Source organism: Apium graveolens, chromosome 1 (genome assembly GCF_009905375.1).
Source record: "Apium graveolens cultivar Ventura chromosome 1, ASM990537v1, whole genome shotgun sequence".
In the NCBI taxonomy this organism is placed as follows: domain Eukaryota; kingdom Viridiplantae; phylum Streptophyta; class Magnoliopsida; order Apiales; family Apiaceae; genus Apium; species Apium graveolens.
In genome coordinates this window covers 22,234,062-22,240,607 of record NC_133647.1, presented here as the reverse complement: position 1 = coordinate 22,240,607, position 6,546 = coordinate 22,234,062, and positions in this window count along the sequence as shown.

The following is a 6,546-nucleotide window of genomic DNA, read 5'->3' as shown; positions in this document are numbered from 1 at the left end:
GGAATAATCAACTTCTTCATAATCGCGGGTTACTTTGTTCTCTGAATTAACAATACTAAGTCTGAAACAAGCATCCTTCCAGGTGATCCGGGTCTTTTAGCAAACAAGAAACTCAAGTAGTAACTTGACAACCAATGTTTAAAACTTATTTTATTCAAAAAGACTTAGAAATTTTGCAAGGAAAAATCTTTTTCGAAAACTTGTTTAAAAATTTTGAAAATCACAAATCTGGTTGTCCTTACGATATGAGTTGGTTGTTGTCTTTCCTTCCTATAACAAGATACCAAATTAAAGAAACAATCACATAAAGGTCCATTTACTTCAATTTACCTTTATTCCTTTATCGTATCTATTTGCCTTCCTTAATGGATGAAAACTTCAATTATCGTTGCATGTTATCTTATTTGTAGCTTCACATCAAGGTTTCCATACTGGTAATACTCTCGTTATCAACTTTGCAATCGTTAAGTGGAACAGACAATCCAACAGCCAACAAATCTATTTCATAGAACAAAGTTTGCTTATATCACGTTACATCACTACTTTATATATCACATTTATCATAGCATCATTATATAATTCTACGAAAATTCCAGATCTGTACTTTTCTCTCTAATTCTTTCAAAATTCCTCTAGTCCATCCCACAAGCTAATCACGGTTGATCTATTCACTAGTGGCTCCATTTAATCTGGTAACAGCTATCCTCCAAAACACGTGAATCTTCTTTCTAAACTCCTCCTTACATTTATTAATATCTCATGCACTTACCATTTACTGTAGCTATCGAATCCATCCTCGTAAATACTGTTGCTCCATAAGATAGGTTTTAAACTGAGGGCATAGAACATGGTGTAGAGTAAACTAAAAAGATACATTCATAGCTGGATGTCCAGTAGAAAAAGAATAAGCAGATGGAGGGTTTTTTTTAAATAAGTGGTCTAACATCAAGAGGTGGTATAATAGCGTAGAATAGCTTGAAGGGGTGAAGCTGTTATAGAAGAAGGTAATAGCAGTAATACTGATGAAAGAACAAGGTGCGAATCAAATATGGGGGAAGATGACGATCCTCAAACGGAAGGCTCCAAATGATCAGATGATATCGGGAAAACAGAATATGCCATTACCGTTATCTGGAAATAACGTCGCAAGCTAAGAATACGGAATCACAACATGAACCATGCTGGAGACCTACTATACAGTCGCACTCAACCTCACAACATCTTATCTTTCTATTTCCTATTCCTAATCCTAACCCTCTACCTAATCCCGACAATCTAGGCTTGTTTCAGTGACTTATAACCTGTAGCTCTGATACCAACCTGTAGCTCTGATACCAACCCGTGGCGCCCTCCAAACCCGGGTCAGAAGTTTGGGGTCCACTACACATACACAAAATATAAACCAGTATAAGAAATATTATTTGCAATGACCCTACTTTACACAACCATGGATCGCGAGAGGTTAAAGTATAAAAACAAGCCACAACCTTAACTTTTATTACAACATACCAAATCCCAACTAATTGAACTTACAACTGCTAATGAAATTATCCTTACAATCTTATCCCAACTAATTGAACTTACAACTGCTAATGAAATTATCCTTACAATCTTACTATCTTACTACCGTAGTAAGCTCCTGCTAGCTCGATCCAACTCAAACTGGAATCCTAGCTCGCACTTTGGGCTGAGGAACTTCACTATCATCCATATCCTTTTTAACTGTAAAATATATAAAAAGATTCACAAGAGTGAGCTAACTAGCTCAGCAAGTCACAATAACAATAACTGAGGTCATTCAAATGATCAAACGAGATGATTCAGAGGAATCAAGTTTCTTATTAAACAATCATTAGAATTGGATATTCATTTTAAATTTTTAAAACCAAGGTTAGGCTGCTGATCAGTCACGCACTAACCCCGAGCAAGGCACACAGCTCTGCTCTATAAACTGGATTAAATGCACACATTGGCCTAATTCGACCACGAATTTGGTCTTACCACGAATCTGGTCCACATAAAGAAAACTATCCAATTCTAAAGTAATTCAATATGATAAACAATATAATTTAATAAAACAAGATCATAATCCACAGTGATGAAACATTTGTATAAAGGCATGATGCATTTCATGAGTATCACAAGGGGGTATCGAAGTATGTATAAGAAATGGCCTTCAGCCTGTATGAGAATCAGGTATTAGATGAACAATGATTTTACAAGGTTTAGTTCTTTGATGTCACAAGGTATGGTTGAATATAAAAGTTTCAGGATGTTCAAACAATTCTGTTCCAGTGTTTGTTGTTTGGTGGTTATATATTTGGTGAGTAGTATCATATTTGTGTGGTTTAGTATCTGGGAATCAACAAGGGATGGTTTACAAAGAATAAGGCTTACGGCTCAAAGATCAAATGATGTGGCTCAGTTTCAAGGTCGAATGATTCAAAGTACTTGCAATATAAAACAGAGCTATTTTGAATACTTAACAATGTTTCAAGAGAGAATTTAGAAACATTTGCATTATATCTCGAAAAAGGTTTAGGAGTACTTGCCTTACAGGGCTTTACAACTATTACTGATAAACTCTGAGCCGACTCTGTCGCTCAGGCTTTAACGTCCAACCATTAGATCACTTTGGATTCGACTTCAACACTCAGGTTTTTCTGTTGAAACTATACTGAGCTCGTCGACTGACCACTAGGTTATCTTTAGTTCAACATCCACTTTCGGTTTCCCGACTAGAACCTACAGGGTCGAAATACTCTGTGTTTGACACTCAGTTATGCTTGACATATCCTCGATACCAATCCTACCCAAACGATAACAAACCCGACTCGTACTTATATACATTACTATAGTACACGCACATACAGGATTCATATACTCAAATCTCGTATCAATATTCATTGTCGAAAAACACATATACTCATCGTTTTAGGAAACAAATTGTCCGTTATATTTTACAGAATATTTATTTATAACTATATAACTATTTACATTCGACTGGTAGTTCCGATATGTTACAGGGTACATTCTCGAAAATCGTGCAGCGCTTCCTTTGCTTATCGGACTACCCGTCGAATACAATCGACGTCAAACCAACAAGAGTCAAATTCACAACAACCACAATCCAAAAATCCAACCACGAGTCCCAACCACCAGTTCAACCCAACAATCAATCAACCATTACAATCACATTTCTAATCTCGAATCATTATATATAACTACTATTTCACTTCGAACTCATAAATAAAATTTATACATATATTATTAATTTATATTAGGACTCAGAATTAGTTCATCACCGTCCACCGTCCGCTCGTCGAAATTCATCGCGGACGACGGTAAAATCCGCGGGTACCTGATTACTTTAGGTTTCCAACGCAAAATTCTACCGATTAAATAATTTCTGCATGCAATTATAGTTTACTTCACGAATTTTACTCAATGAATTTCCTGCAGAAGCAATCATTAAAATAATAATAATAAAAAAAGTTTTAACTACACAGACACACGCGCACAACGCGCGGAGCAGAGAAACAGAGACAAGCCGGATATGGCCAACGACCGAAATCCAGAAACACAGTAACCCACCAAAATCCGAATCCACCCACAATCGCCACCATCCCCGCGGGAATTAGAGAGGGGCGGCGAAGGGAGTTGTATAAAGAAACATCAACACGGAAGCATTACCAATAACACACATATATATACACGCATGTGTGTATATTTATGTATACAATAAGCAAAGCAAAGCCAAAGAAATCGACTGGAACAATGAACAACAGCCACTTACCGAACAAAGAAAGGAAAAGAAACTGGGGAGAAAATAAAAGGAACAATAGAGAACAGATCAGGGAGGTAGATACAACAGGGGTGTGGTTTTGTTTTTGTATTTTATTTCTTTTTTTTATTCCCCTGTAACAACCAGCAATTGACACATATCTGGGAGATAGCAAAAATCTTGCCACGCGTCCTTTTTTTCCTTTTCTGGCAGCCTTATTTGATCCCATTGTTGCAATTTAACGAACCATTGTGCGAATAAAAATAATCCCGAAAAATTCCAAATTAATTTTAAAATATCACAAATAATTCAAAGTTATTAAAAATAAATTTTCCATAATTTTAAAAGTATTTTTGAAACGCAACTCATACCCGCATTTCACAATTAACGAACAGAGCTGCACTTAAAATAAATTCAAAACATGAATTTCAAAATTTCAAAACAATATTTGAAATGCAATTTATACCCGCTTTTAACAAATAAACGAATCAACGCGGGGGTGAAATTAATCTCAAAAATCCCCAAAATAATTTTAAAATTCTCGGAATATTCCAAACTTAAATAAATATGAGTTTCATAATTTTCGAAGAATTCGGGAATTAAATACAGATTTTATGAATAATTACAATCAGAAAATCCCTAAGGGCTAAATAATTAAAGAAATATTGATGGCTAAATTTTATAAAATCCCATAAATAATTATTGTAATTATAAAACCATAAAAATAATTTTAAATACATTCCAAATATTTATGCAATTAAATTTGCACTAAATCCACTTTCGAAATTGAAAACAATTCAATACGATTCCATAATTAACCACGCGGACAACCCGATACACTATAAATAACACATCAATAATCAAACAACACATAGCGGTCAAAACCAATACACATATTTTATTTATTTAATAATTTCCATAATCATATATTTAAATAATTCAAATATACACGAGTCGTTATACCTTGGAAAATCAAATTGGGCAAATTGCCAATGCCTTGCTAAATCGTCCGCCTGGTACACTACCTAGTGACACTGAAGTGCCAGGAAAGAGGGAAGCTAAAGAACATGTAAAGGCAATCACTTTAAGGTCTGGAAAGGTTGCGAATCCCAAACAAACTCATGAGTTGACTGAAGAAGCTGAGGCTGAGAAAGAAGTAGAGCAACAGGATAAAGAAGTGGAACCAAGGAAGACTACTGTTGAGCACACTCCACCTGAGGGTAATACAGGGGAGAAACAGATCTATCCTCCACCGCCTTTTTCCAAGCGGCTACAGAAGAAATAGCTGGACAAGCAATTTGAGAAGTTTCTAGAGGTGTTCAAGAAACTTCATATCAACATACCTCTCGCCGAGGATCTTGAGCATATGCCTAGTTATGCAAAGTTTATAAAGGGTATTCTCTCCCGGAAGGTGAAGCTGGATGATTTAGAGACAGTCGCTCTCACGGAGGAATGCAGTGATGTGGTGCAACAGAAGTTGCCTTCGAAGCTTAAAGATCAAGGAAGCTTCACTATTCCATGTACTATTGGAAAAGTGTCTTTTGACAGATGCTTATGTGACTTGGGAGCTAGCATCAATCTGATGCCCTTATCAATCTTCAAGCAGTTGGACTTACCTGATCCCAAACCGACTTATATGACCTTGCAGTTGGTCGACCGTTCTATTACATATCCGTGAGGTATTATGGAGGATGTCTTGGTCAAGGTTGATAAACTCATCTTCCCTGCCGATTTCGTCACTCTTGATTTCGAGGAGGATAAGAAGATTCCCATAATCCTGGGGAGACCTTTCTTGGCGACTGGCCAAACTTTGATAGATGTGCAGAAGGGTGAGCTCATAATGCGAGTTCTAGATCAGGATGTTACTTTTAATATGTTCAATGCTATGAAATTTCCTACTGATAATGAGGAGTGCTTAAAGGTGGAGTTGGTCGATTCGGTGGGTATATCGGAACTTGATCAATTGCTAAGGTCCGATGCCTTAAAGAAAGCCTTGTTGGGGAATTCAGATAGTGAAGATGACGAAGGTGAAGAACAATTGCAATATTTGAATGTTTCTCCCTGGAAAAGGAAGATATATATGCCTTTTGAATCTCTTGGAATGGAGAAATTGAACAAAGCTCCTAAACGCCTCAAGCCATCTATTGAGGAAGCTCCCACTCTTGAGCTTAAGCCTTTACCTGAGCATTTGAGGTATGTGTTTTTAGGTGATGCATCTACTCTGCCTGTTATTATTGCATCTGATCTTTCAGGTAGTGATGAGGAAAAACTTTTGAGGATTCTGAGAGAGTTTAAATCGGCAATTGGATGGACTATAGCAGATATCAAGGGAATCATCCCTTCTTATTGCATGCATAAAATTCTGCTAGAGTAAGGTAGCAAGCCTATGGACGAGCAACAAAGAAGACTTAATCCTATCATGAAGGAAGTAGTAAAGAAGGAAATTATCAAGTGGCTAGACGCAGGGATCATCTACCCTATATCTGATAGTTCATGGGTAAGCTCGGTTTAATTTGTTCCAAAGAAAGGTGGAATTACTGTGGTAGCAAATGAGAAGAATGAGCTTATTCCTACAAGGACAGTCATAGGGTGGAGAGTTTACATGGACTACAGGAAGCTGAACAAAGCCACTAGGAAGGATCACTTTCCTCTGCCCTTCATTGATCAAATCTCGACAGGTTGGCTGGTCATGAGTACTATTGTTTTCTGGATGGCTATTCGGGTTATAATCAGATTTGTATCGCTTCAGAAGATCAGGAGAA